The sequence below is a fragment of the Python bivittatus genome, unplaced genomic scaffold (assembly GCF_059951505.1).
Source record: "Python bivittatus isolate LINGU-HERP-01145 unplaced genomic scaffold, Pbiv_v1 ctg000790_np1212, whole genome shotgun sequence".
In the NCBI taxonomy this organism is placed as follows: Eukaryota; Metazoa; Chordata; class Lepidosauria; order Squamata; family Pythonidae; genus Python; species Python bivittatus.
In genome coordinates, this window is record NW_028277110.1 from 1,790,468 (window position 1) to 1,803,139 (window position 12,672).

A 12,672-nucleotide genomic window follows, 5' to 3' on the forward strand; every position below is an offset into this window, starting at 1 on the left:
TTGTAATCCTCCTGCATTGATTTGACTTAAGCAATGTTTCCCTCTTTGGCAATGGACCTTTCCTCTCTCCGTCAAGATGATCTTCTTTACTCTCTACAAATTATTAGTTTTCCCACTCTGGGGAGGCTTTGGGGTCCACAAATTGTATTTTTTTGTGCCCCGATTTTATACATTGCTTCAAGCCACTGCCACAGAGCATAACCAGAGAAGCAAAGATTATACCACGTTTCACTAGTCAGGTTTAATGTCAAGAAATAAGAGATTAAGATATAGCATCCTGGAAGCTGAATAAATAAACCACTTGTCCTCATTTATGAGTGAATTCATTAAGGAAGGAGCCCTGTGACTTCTTTGGACATCTTTTCCCCAGAATGCAAAATGGAAGGGCTAATTTCCTTTTCCCCAGATAAGCCTGGGCTGGGGGCATCCATCTGCTCTGCGTCAGTGATGCTCTGAAATACTTCTTTTTCTTTCTCAGCCTCACTGAGTTGTTTTATATGAATGTTTTGGATCTGGCCTCATGATTTCAGCTCCAAGTCCTTTGCTTTCTTGAGCACCAGACTGACCTGCAGAGGTCAAAATATTTCTGTAGTTATCATAAGATGCAGGCTGCTTCAGGACTAGCTTGTATTTCCCTTTTTTCTAGCCCAAGACAAGTGACTCATTTCATTTCCCTCTGTGAAGGCTTTGATTCAAGGAAGGATCATCCCAAAGGGTGCTTTGAAGGAAAGGAAGCACCCCTCCCCTCCAAACCACCAAGTTCAAATAGCCTCCTTGGTTCAGTCCAAGCACTTAACAGACATTTGAGAGTAAGGGATAACATGCATGTATCCCCTTAAATCAAGAATTTATTATAGGTTTCAATGGGACACAGATGTATTTGCAGTGCAATCCAGGGCTAAAATCCTGATATGGTTGAGGGGACTGAGCACCTTCAGGTAGGAAGAGACATGGGATCATAAACTACACCAAATGGACTAGAAGTTCTCACAAAATGCTAAGCTCACAAAAATCTAAAACCCTTAGTTTAGTATGGTGTATGAAGGCATCTGCCAGACCCTGATTTGGTTAAGCAAGGGGTATGACCACGACTTGTATGAATAGGACTAGGGAACAGTAGTCGGCAGAAGGTGCTGGCGATATTGCACCTACGGCAATAGCGGAAGGTATCTGCAAATTCCTTTTACAAGCATTTAAAGTTGTAAACACAGTAAAATAAAGAACACCAAAGTCCCACAAGGTCGTGACATCTCACAAAGTTCCAGTAGAGAACATGCAAGGTCTTTTGAGACTTTGTGATCCTGAGATCTCAGTATTTTTAAAATTATTCTTATTGAGGAGCTCTCCAGACCTTTCAGAAAAGTGCATGACAGTGCCTGGGCCCTGCGTTTCAGGCTTCTTCCAAGGTTGCTAGTCTTACTCAGTCTCGTGCCACTTCTCAAAGCCGCTTGGTATCTCGAACAAGATCTCTCGGCAGCATCCGTCTCCATCCATTGCAGGGAAGAAAGGACTCAGTCCTCAGAGACATTTCCACACCCGTAGACAAACTTTGCGCGTGCCCCATTCTGTGCAAGAGCGGAGGGCACCTCTTCCACTTGCCGCAGCACACGCCACCAGGCCAATCGTACTGATCTGAAGGACGTTACTTTAATGAAGCCATTTATGCTGTTAAATATTAATCTGTCAAAGCAGTTAAAGCCTACAACTGTAACAAAACCAAGTAATATATAATAGAGAGAGGTAATGAGGAAAAAAAGCACTGCCAGAAGTCAAGGTTAAGAAGCTGACTAAATGAAACCGAGCAAGCAGGCGAAAGAAGCGGATAAGCAAAATCAAATGGCCTCTCCTTGGGGTAAAAAAATGAGTATGCATGGGTTTGCAATTTACTGCAGATTAAGGGCACCCTCAGAGGGTCAAAAAAGTCATGTTGGCGTCTGCAACGACAGCATGAAAGCTCCACCCCTTTTTTAAAAGCATCCAGGCTTTGATCACATCGTCACAACAACCATCGTGGCTTATTTTACCATCCCCGTGGACCCTCGTTGCAGATAAAGGCATTGATAATGATAGGAGGAGTCACAATCAGTGCTCGAACACCTTGTGCATGAGGACTATCGGTCTGTAGCAGAGATGCTCCATTCTCCCAACCAAATGTTGCACCGTGGGCTGTCATGACAAGGGACACACTGCCCAGAGGGAGCAGCAACAGGACAAACAAGTGGATAAGGTCAAATGAAACCTCCTCTCCACCCGATTTGCACAAGGAGCACATCAATAATTATGCACATTTCAGCTAAATAGGTGCCTTTTTTCAAGAAATTTTCCTGAACACAATGAGTGTGTGTACATACACACACATACATACAGTACATATATAGACACACACATTCTGTAATGGTCTATGGGAATGACCTTGGGAGACAGAGCTGTAGACTGGACAACTGGTGTGTAAAAGACGTCTCAACCCACAGAAGGAGGGAGGGCGTAGGAGCGTTTCAGAAGGGACCCTCCCTAGTTTTTCATAGAGTAAAAGGAGAGGAGGGGAGACGTACTTTCAGCCTTGCAAGATTCTGTTAATGTAACCTCACAATAAAGACAGAGCTACTACTCCTGGTTGTGCCTCTTGTCTGGACTACCATTCAAGGGCTAACATTGATCTTGCAAGACTAAAAGTACTTCTCCCCTCCTTTCCTTTTACTCTCTGGAGAACTAGGGAGGGTCCCTCCTGAAACGCTTCCCACACCCTCCCTCCTTCTGTGGGCTGAGACGTCTTCGACATGCCAGTTGCCCAGTCTGCAGCTCTCCCTCCTGTCTCCCAAGGTCATCCCCACAGACCATTACACATACATACATACATACATACATACATACATACATACATAAAACCAGCAAACTGTGCATTTTTATGGGTGCCTTTCCTTCTGACATCTTCATTTCTGCACACATTGTTTTCTTTTGTTTTTTACTGGAGAGCCATACTGCAAAATTGGGAAAGGAGGGGATATGGACATATAGCTGTGTTCTGGTTTTGGTTTTGCTTCAGAAGTGTGCGTAAAGTAAATGGGTATCAACATGCAAAATGAGTCATGTATCCTTTGTCCCTAACCTCTCCTTAGAGTGTCATGACTCTAAAGCTTTGTAATTTTTTTTGTGATGTAGACAAACCTCACTTCTTCATGGATTCCCAAATTTACTGCCTTATGAGTAGAGATCATTACGCTCTGCATAATATTATGGAAGGTATTTCAATCACCCCAAATCAAGGTAATCCCAAAAACATCGCTACAGACCAAGAACGGCAAAACAACATTTAAAAAATGGTGGTGGTTGGAATGGTCTATTTGGAATATTTGAATCTCAAAGACACAACCAATATTTGCATTGGAGACAAAGCTGAAGATCTGAGTACTGTAATAGTATTTGCCTCCCTATTAATAAGAACAGCTGCAGTCTGTAAGCATTCAGATCAGAGATAATAAAGTTAACATGCAGAAGGATGGGGCACATTTAGACAGAAGTATTTTTGGAAACATCTTTGTGATGAAAACAGCCAATTTCCTTGGTAAAGAAAATTAAGCCATCAGCTGTATAGAATCAGATTCTTTCTGAAACTTTTAATGTATTTTTATTCGCCTACAAAAAGAGCCCGGAAAAGTGAGCACCACAGATGCATTTATATCTTAATTCATAGAGCGGGCATGGGGCAACTCACAGTTGCATCATTGAATGGGGCCTCCAGACAGCTTTCTTGGTTCCTCTCAAATGCCTTCCACCATGGTTGCTAAAACTTTGCAAACAGCTTGAGATCAGAAATAAACAAAACCCATTCAGCAAGCCCTAAAATAAGCTGAAAATTGGTTTATAAGATCTTCCCCAGCTGAAAAAATGTGCAGGCAGGAAACAGGATCAAACAATATAATATCCTTTTGGAAAACCTGGTAGAGAAAAGGCTAGCTCAGCTCCCTTCTAAAACTTGAGCACTGTCAGATCCTTTGTTTATGAGTTTGGAATGCATCGTATTTCTCTGATCATTTCAGCTGGGGCTTTTCCTAATATTTTAAATCATTCTGAATTTGGTATTGCTTGGCAAAATAGAGCCATAGTGGCTGAAAATACATCAGCCAGTTCGTTAAACTGAATCAAGGGGTGAGAAATCAGGTTTAAAAAAAAAAAAAAGAAAGGATCAAGGAAAGACAGGTGGGGATGGGGTGGGCTGGGTGTGAAAGAAAGAATGCTTAACATTCAAGCTTTGTGAAAACAAAAGGTTTAGGTTAGACCTGAAGCACCAGGAAGTTCACAAGCAGGAGATGAAAGTGATCTTTTAGTGTTTTTTTTCCTGCAACAAACATTCAAGGCATGCTGATATGGTTTATGATAATAATACACATAATGTAGATAAATCAAGGCTAAGGATCATTGATATAATCCTCTGGCCATGAATTTGTCTAATCCCTTAGTGGAATAGCTGCAAGAAGTTAAAGAACATGAAGACCAATTCATGCTATTGTATTTTCTTTTGAGTAATCACTCTAAATGCTGTAGTTTTCTCTTGTAGAATCCGTTTAGTTGCTCTTTGGTAGAGCTTTCTCAGCTCCATCTCTTTTTTGAGAAGTTGACGGATCCAAGGAACAAGACTGTAAGAGTTCTGGTTCATACTTTTGATCAGGAAGAAGGTTAAAGTTACAACACAAGAATTCCAGCAAGTACCCTTCTTTCAAATAAGACACCTAAATATAGCAGTTCAGTTGTCCATTTCCTCCCTCTTTCCTGCCCTTCCACACCCCATCAAATGAAACCACTGCATTTCAGCTTTTTGCCTAAATCAAGCTGTTTTTAAAGCCCATTTCTCAGATTTCCCATTCTCTCTCTTTCTCTCTCTCTCTCACACACACACACACAAATATCCCTGCACCCAAACCGTTATCCTCCAAGCTCCATTGCATTTTTGTCCCATTTTTCCTAAGATGATCCTGAGCAGGAAACTCATTAAGAAACCAAATTACTACCTACATCAGGTTGGAACTAATGTATTGACATCCACAGCGGTTGTTAAATGAACTGTAAATCCAATACACGAAAGTCATTTTCAAGTGAATCAAATCAGGTTTCAGTCAAAAGCACGAGAGACTTAAGGCGGGCACTTTTCAGAGCATTCACCAGCTAGATGTTTTTAAAGCCAAGAAGGAAAAAAAATCCAGAACCAAGAAAGTTGGGCAAAACCCTGAAATAACATTAATTAGACCGTACACAACTACAACAAGCCAAGCAGAAGCTTGGAATTTAAGGTCAACAAGTAGATTCAAACCATGTTGGTAAACCTGGAGACCAGCCATGATTTTTCTTTCCAGATCTAAATTGCAGGGAGAAATTTTTAATGGTGGAGGAACTGAGGAACCCCACAGAAACAATACATCTCCAGAAACTTTTCCAGACATTCCTGCATACATATATTAATAAACATACAAATATACAGCATATATAAAGGGATAAAAGACTTGGCTGCAAAATTCAGTGGCCAGATTGAGCATCCTTGCTTTGGAAGGGTTATGTTTTGGTTTAATATGACTTACGTTCTTCCATGTTGTGTTTAATGTTCTGCCTGGCCTGCTACCATTTGGTCCTAATTAAGAGTACCAGCAAGTTTGGGAGGGGGGGGGTGCCAAAATTTGCAAATGATGGCCGCAGTGCTGGAATGAAAGTCCATCATTTACCCAAAGGGTGGCTTCAGTTATGATATTGCATCCATCATATTGCAGATGTTGACCTCCTCTGTAGTCACAGTCCCACTTGCATTGATCCCAGACCCACCTGCTGCTTGGTCCTAGCCTTACTGACTCTTTTGACTGGTCCTCAGCACATTACAGAACTGCTGCTCCCCTGGCATTAAAATGAGAAAAGGAAGAGTTGCATGGTGGTAAAGCCGCTGATTGCACGTCCTGGATTCTCAGGTTGGCACTGAGGATGCCCAGGTAAAATCTGGGAACCTGTTGTACATGGGTAGCTCCCTCACTTGATTTGATACAAAAGAGTTAGAGGTGGGAGATTCCTAGCGCCTAAAAGGAGACTGTGTGAGCTATAACATTAGAAGATCAATGTAGAACCACTCATAACCAGCTTCAGATATGACTCCAAGTGTAGCAAATATTTTCTCTGCCCTGTATGTGCCTCTGTGCATTTATCTGTGCATGCATGCCAGCCAGTTGGGAAGAAATGCTGGAGTTTCAAACAATGGACATGAAGCAATTTATGAGCCTGCATTAAGGGATTGGTAAAATGGGGAAAGACAGTACATTAACCTGGGCACACAAAATATGTCTGTTGTTATTATTGTCCATAAACCCGTCCGTTGCCTGTGGAAAGAAGCACTGTAAAAATAGTGTGACTGATATAGAGTGAGAGTAAACAGCCTGTTAAACATAAACAATAAACTCAACAGAATGTGCTTGATCTTGGGCGGCTGTAAAAGCACAAGCCATGCGCTTGCAAGGAACACAGCTAAAACCTCCCCAAAGTGCGTTTGTGATTCTAGAAGCACAAAGCATTGATGAAGTGACTGGCAAGTATTCACAAGGGTGGAGTATTTATTTTCAAACTCCAAGCTCTTCTGCCCAACTGAATTCCAGCTAGCTCAGTTCTGCAACATTAAATAATCCACTGTTTGGGTTGAAGGCACTTTTCAGAGGAAGGCGATTCAACTGCCGTCATATAACACTGTTGGTTTTATGATTCTGTAGCAGCCTAAATGTCCCTTCATATAAGTGAACCCTAAATACACTTTTGTTTTTTTGTTTTTTGGGGTTTTTTACCATTTTTGAAAAATGTTTGAGCAAGCCAAGAAGAGGATGAGGAAGAAAAGGAGGACACGGTGTTTGTTAAAGAACTTCTGGACTCCATATGGTCACAGAAAATAACTCAGAGAGAAAACAAGAGGTCAGGCAAACATTCTACATTTCTCACAAAACTTTATAAGGGGTCCAAAGAGCTGTTGTCTTCCATTTGCAAGTTAGTCTTCCCACCAGAGAAAATCCATTCAGAAAGAAAAGGCTGAACTGTGGCACAAACAACCTTTTGAAGATAGACCTTTGTCTGGAATTTCCCCAAAGTATGAAAAGATTTTAAGGACACTGAATAGGCCTTGTATTACCCTGGCAATGAAGGAAGCTAAAAGTCTTTGCACACATTGAGTGACTCTACCAACTAATAGGAGAAGCTGTTGTTCTGCTTCAGTGGAAATGCAAATTTCAAATCAAATTTAGAATTTGGCTACCACCTTAATAAACATACTCCAAAAAAGAATACATTGCTCACTATAAAAACAGATTTCAATGGGACTAAATCCAAAGTCTTTCTTCCTTCTTTGAAAGGAATTTGAGAGCCAGTAGCTCTTAGTCAACTAATGCCAGGGACTTAAATTCAGCCCCAAACAGTCCCAGCCATGCACAAACTAACTCTAACTTAAACTAAACTAACTTAAATTAAACTAAACTAACTCTACTCAGTCAACCATGTCATGGAAGATGTAAACAATATCCCTTTTTGCTTACATTGATTGATTGATTGATTGATTGATTGATTGATTGATTATGTGCCATCATGTCATTTTTGACTCCTAGCAATCACATAGATAGATTTTCTCCATGATTTGGCTACATAGTTCTCCAAGAAAAAGAGCAGAAGAGAAAGAGGAGCAAAGAAGATCCTCCAGTATAGATCTCACTGCCAAGGCCTGGGAGAACAGAATGCAACTCTTAAACCCTGATTGGCTGCAAAAGCCAAGGTAGGGCTACTATTATCCAGCCTGGCTATTTAAAAAGTTAGTGGTGCAATGATGTCTTGGTGTACGTTCCTGATGCAAGCTCCTAGGAGGGATACAAGGGACTTCTTGGAAAAATGAATTGGTGCTTTATATTCCCAGATGGTGTTATTTGACTCTATTGTGTCACTATATACTTCTAGAATCGCCTTTAAGGATTAGGAGCTAGCTAGGTCAAATGTGTTGTGGGAACAGGACCATGAAGTATCACAGTTGGATCCAGGTTCAAGTCTCTCTTCATCCACAGAAACTCATGGGGTGATTTTGTGTAGGTCACTCTCTCTCAGCCTAGCCTGCTTCACAGAGTTGCCCTTGCATGGATAAAAATTGGAGAAGAGAATACTAAATATAGTCCTTCAAACTGCTAGACGGGGTTAGAATGTAACTCGGCTGGGTGGGGAGGACGAATAGGCATGGATGGATGGAGACAACCCCTACAGATTGCCTCCCCCTTAAATGACTGACTTACCACTATATACACCCATATTGTGAATGGAGAAAAAAAAATAAAATGTTTAGTTCCTTAAGTTGCAATGACTTTTTCATCCATGAGGGATTACAAAGGTCCACACAATTAAATGGTCACTTAGCAAATAATTAACAGTAAACAATAACTAATTTCTTTAAGTCCCCAATCAGGGGAACAACAGAGCAGGAACCTTTGTTTTTTTTAACATTCACTTTTTACAAAATAGACTCTTGGAGGTGGAATTGCACCCTGATGATTCACACTAGGCAGCTTCAAACCATGATATTTTGGTTTGTAAGGTGTAATGGAAAACGGACACTTAACCTACCCAAGTCAAAGTGCATAGTATTCTTTTCGTCCACTACCATATTTTTCCATTTCTGGCTATAAAAATAAAATAACAGCAAAGTATATGAAAATAACAATTGGATATAATTTTATTTATTTATTAAATAGATTGGCTGCCCACCTCCATCTTGACGCTGGGCACCATACAATATAAGGCAGTTGTAAACAGAGTGATACAAGGATCCTACAAAACAAATATCCAGAAAAAGAACACCAACGCAACATCTCACAAGGGGTCCTCCAACACTTTAGGCCAAGGCCTGGGGGAAGAGCCAAGTTTCAAGGGCTCTTTTCTTGATATTCAATAGTGGACACTAAAAAATGCCTAACTGTAGGGCCAGCACCAGCACCAGAAACATATAGCAACTATATACCTCTATTTATTGAGAAGCCAAGAACGCAGGGACAAGGCATTTTCCCCAAATATATACTGGCTTTATCTGAAAGGAAGCCATTTTTCCTCCCCATAATTTATGTTTAAAATAGGGGAATCATCTCAGAGGCACTGAGAATATAGTAGAGGAGGCAGTTGAGTTTTTTCTTTTCATTTTTTTAGAGAGAAGAAACTTCAACTGAAGTTCATCTTCTTTGCGGTATGTCCTATACATTGATGACATCTATAAGGTAGGGTAAGATCTGATACATATTCTATGACCCCCTTGATGGTTTCTGATCAAGGTATGCCTGTCAGTATGTTCTCTTTATGAAGGGAGTTGCAAGACCCCTGACATGCTTTTCTGATTGGGTGGAAAGAATAACTTTTAATAATACGTGCCAGTGCCAGAGAAAAATTGATCTGATCACAGAGCTGGTATAATAGGATTTAATTCTGCTTCAGATGTGCTAGTTTTAATAAAAAAGGATTGAACAAAGCTCAGATAAATTACACAGAAAGGTCAGGCTTATTGCTTGTACAGTTCTGTTAACTCTACCAGAGACGTTTTTAGATACTATATTTATAAGACCTTTTGATTTGGAGGAAGCAGGATATCAACTACAGGTATGGCTCCCCCATTGTTTGCAATGGTGATTCATTGACAAGTGACAGTCATCCATGCTTAAAACACAGCATCTTTAAGGAGACTTCACATATATTGAGGATTTGTTTATAGAGCAGATTTCCCCAATACATTAGCAAACTATCTTCCTTTCACCTAGAAAATGAGGAGAGATCTTAACTAGTTTGTGGTCTATCAATTGCAACCTTGTTTATGTGCTCAACTCACCCCATAAGTATATGATGGTTTTAGTCAATCATGTGTTAACTATTAAATAGATCAGCTTATGGGAGAGCTCTCTATCTTGTTAAAGTTATAAAGAGATGGATAAAGTATAATTCTACGGTAGGGAGTGAAGGTACTGTAGTAGAAGTTAATAGGTAAAAGAATATTGCTGGAAAAATTAATATCTTCTAATTTTTTCTTTAAAGTTATTGGCTGATTAGCAGCTCTTCTAAACAGTTAACAGATTTCTAAAAAGGAGGTCAACCACTGTCGTCTGACCCTGTCTGGGAATGTTGCAAACTACTGTAGATGTCTTTAAAGGAATCATGGAACTGCAGACTGACTATAAAATGGAAGCCAAGCCAGCATCAGACAGCTGAAGATTTGGAGGTTCAGTATTTCCCAACTTGGGTAGCTTCTAATTGTTTAGACCCTCAGACTTCTCAGCAGCATCTGTGATTGCTGAAATCTACACATATGAAAGTTGTCCAAATTGGAAAACGATGCCATCAGCTACCCACATTTTGCTTACAGAGAATCCTAAGATTAAGAAGGAGATGATGCTTCATTGGAATGCTTAAGTTAAAGTCTCCTTCAAATTGAGTTGGATTCCTGGTGACCACATGGAAATCTCCATGTGGTATTCTTGGCAGCATTATGGAAGTGGTTTGTCATTGTCTTCAACCATGATGTGAAATTCTGTAGTACTCTCCCATCCAAGTATTACTCAGGCCTGACCCTGCTTAACTTCCCAACTCGGACATGGTCATCCAGATTCTTGCCCTTGCCCAAGCAACCTCCACTCTGCTCAATCTATATGTTCCTCAGCCTATATATCTGGAAATAAATTCAGCTATCACAATAAAGCCAATAAATCACCAGGGATCTTTTTCCAGAGGAAACCACACCAAAGCAAGGGTGAAAATTTGTGAGAAACTAATCATTTTGCCAGTTCAACTCCTGTCAGCCAAAGATAAATGTATTTATCATAAAGGGATATAGAATTGTGATCTGAGGAGCAAAGGAAGGTCCTGGAAAAGGTTCTAAGCTGATGAATGATGAGAACGTGAACTGAAAGGAGTTTCACTAAAGACATCCAATGAAACTTGCAAGGAGAGACTTAGGAAAGACAAAAGTGAATATAACTATAGCTGATTACCTGGGGGAAAACCCCACTGGACCTTGCAGGACTCTAAATAGACCTTCTTACAATTGCACAGTATTATATAGAGAAAATGTAGGCAAGTTTTTAAATAATAATAATACTAATAATACAGTGATCTAAGGAATTTATTGCCACTAAATATGGCGATGAATACCAACACAATGCCGCCTTCTCCTTCTCCTTCTCCTTCTCCTTCTCCTTCTCCTTCTCCTTCTCCTTCTCCTTCTCCTTCTCCTTCTCCTTCTTCTCCTTCTCCTCCTTTTTTACTCCTCCTTCTCCTCTCCTTCTCTCTTCCTCCTTCTCCTCCTCCTTTCCTCATGCCAGGGGGGAAAATCATACTAAATCAGACCATCCTTATTTATATTAATTTCTAGAAGACCTTTCCTTTACGGCTAGGACATGTAAGTTATTAATATCAGAATTAAATATCAGAGAAAAAACATCAAAATGGCTAAACTTTCCTCTGGCCATTGTCCAAACTTCAAAACCATGAGGATTTCAGGTAAGATAATGCCCCCCGCCCCCCACCCCACTTTTCTGTGCCTCAGTGGGAAAATAAAACATGAACTAGCACATGCACGACATACTGTGAAAGTCAGGGAAGCCACATTACCACATATGCTCAGCCACCTGCCTGTCTGAACGCTAATGATTTATCCTGTCCCATTGGACTCAGCTGCATTATTTTTTTTATAAAAAAGAGTCTTTTTCACTGACTTAAACAAAAGACCACTGAATCTTTGCTCTGCAAAGGGCTGTTTTGAATTTGAAGGAGGGATCTATGAGTGTAGTAAAGCAGAACCACAAATAACTTTCTTGGCTCCCCTTCTTATTTTCAGGAACACTTAATTTTCTGCAAATATGGTAGCCAAAGGTTTAAGAACAAATGGGGTGAAAGGATTTGCTGGACAGGCCAAGTTGCAATCTTAGCATGCTGGCTAAAGATGGTGGGAGCATCTGGAGAGCATCAGGTTGGAGGAAAACTGCTATATAACCCACGGTTTCTCAATCTCAGCTACTTTAAGTCCTGTGGACTTCAACTCCCAGAATTCCCCAGCCACCATGCTTAAAGTCATGGAGATTGAAAAACACCGTTAAAACCATTTTTGTCTAGTTGAACCAATGGGTAATCTCACTATCACTGGCTTTAGAAAGATGTCCTCCATTACCTGTGCTGATAGATGGTAGTTTCCCTCCATCCTTGTTCATTTAGTCTAGTCTTACCTACTTCAAATAGCAGGGCTCTTTTTTAGTATCATCTGCTACCTATCAGGACTGGTAAAATTCTGGCCCTTCAAATGTTGCTGAACTACAACTCCTACACTTTCTGACTTTTAGTCATAGCAGCTAGGCATAGAAGAGCCAACATTTGGAGGCTCACAACTTCTTCATATTCTACCCATTTTTACTTATTACCAGAAATGCTAGGGGATGAATCTATGGGTCTTCTCAATGCAAAGGAGATCTTCTGCCACCAATACACTGTGAGGCGTCAATGAAATAAAAATCTCGCCTTGCTAACCATGTGGTGCCTTTACTTTGGGTTAACGTCATAATATCCAAAACAATCAAAAGCAAAATATGTAATAATTGGCCTGGGAAAATTCCAACTGCTGTCACAAATGACCAAACTGAGATCCATCCCCTTGATTTC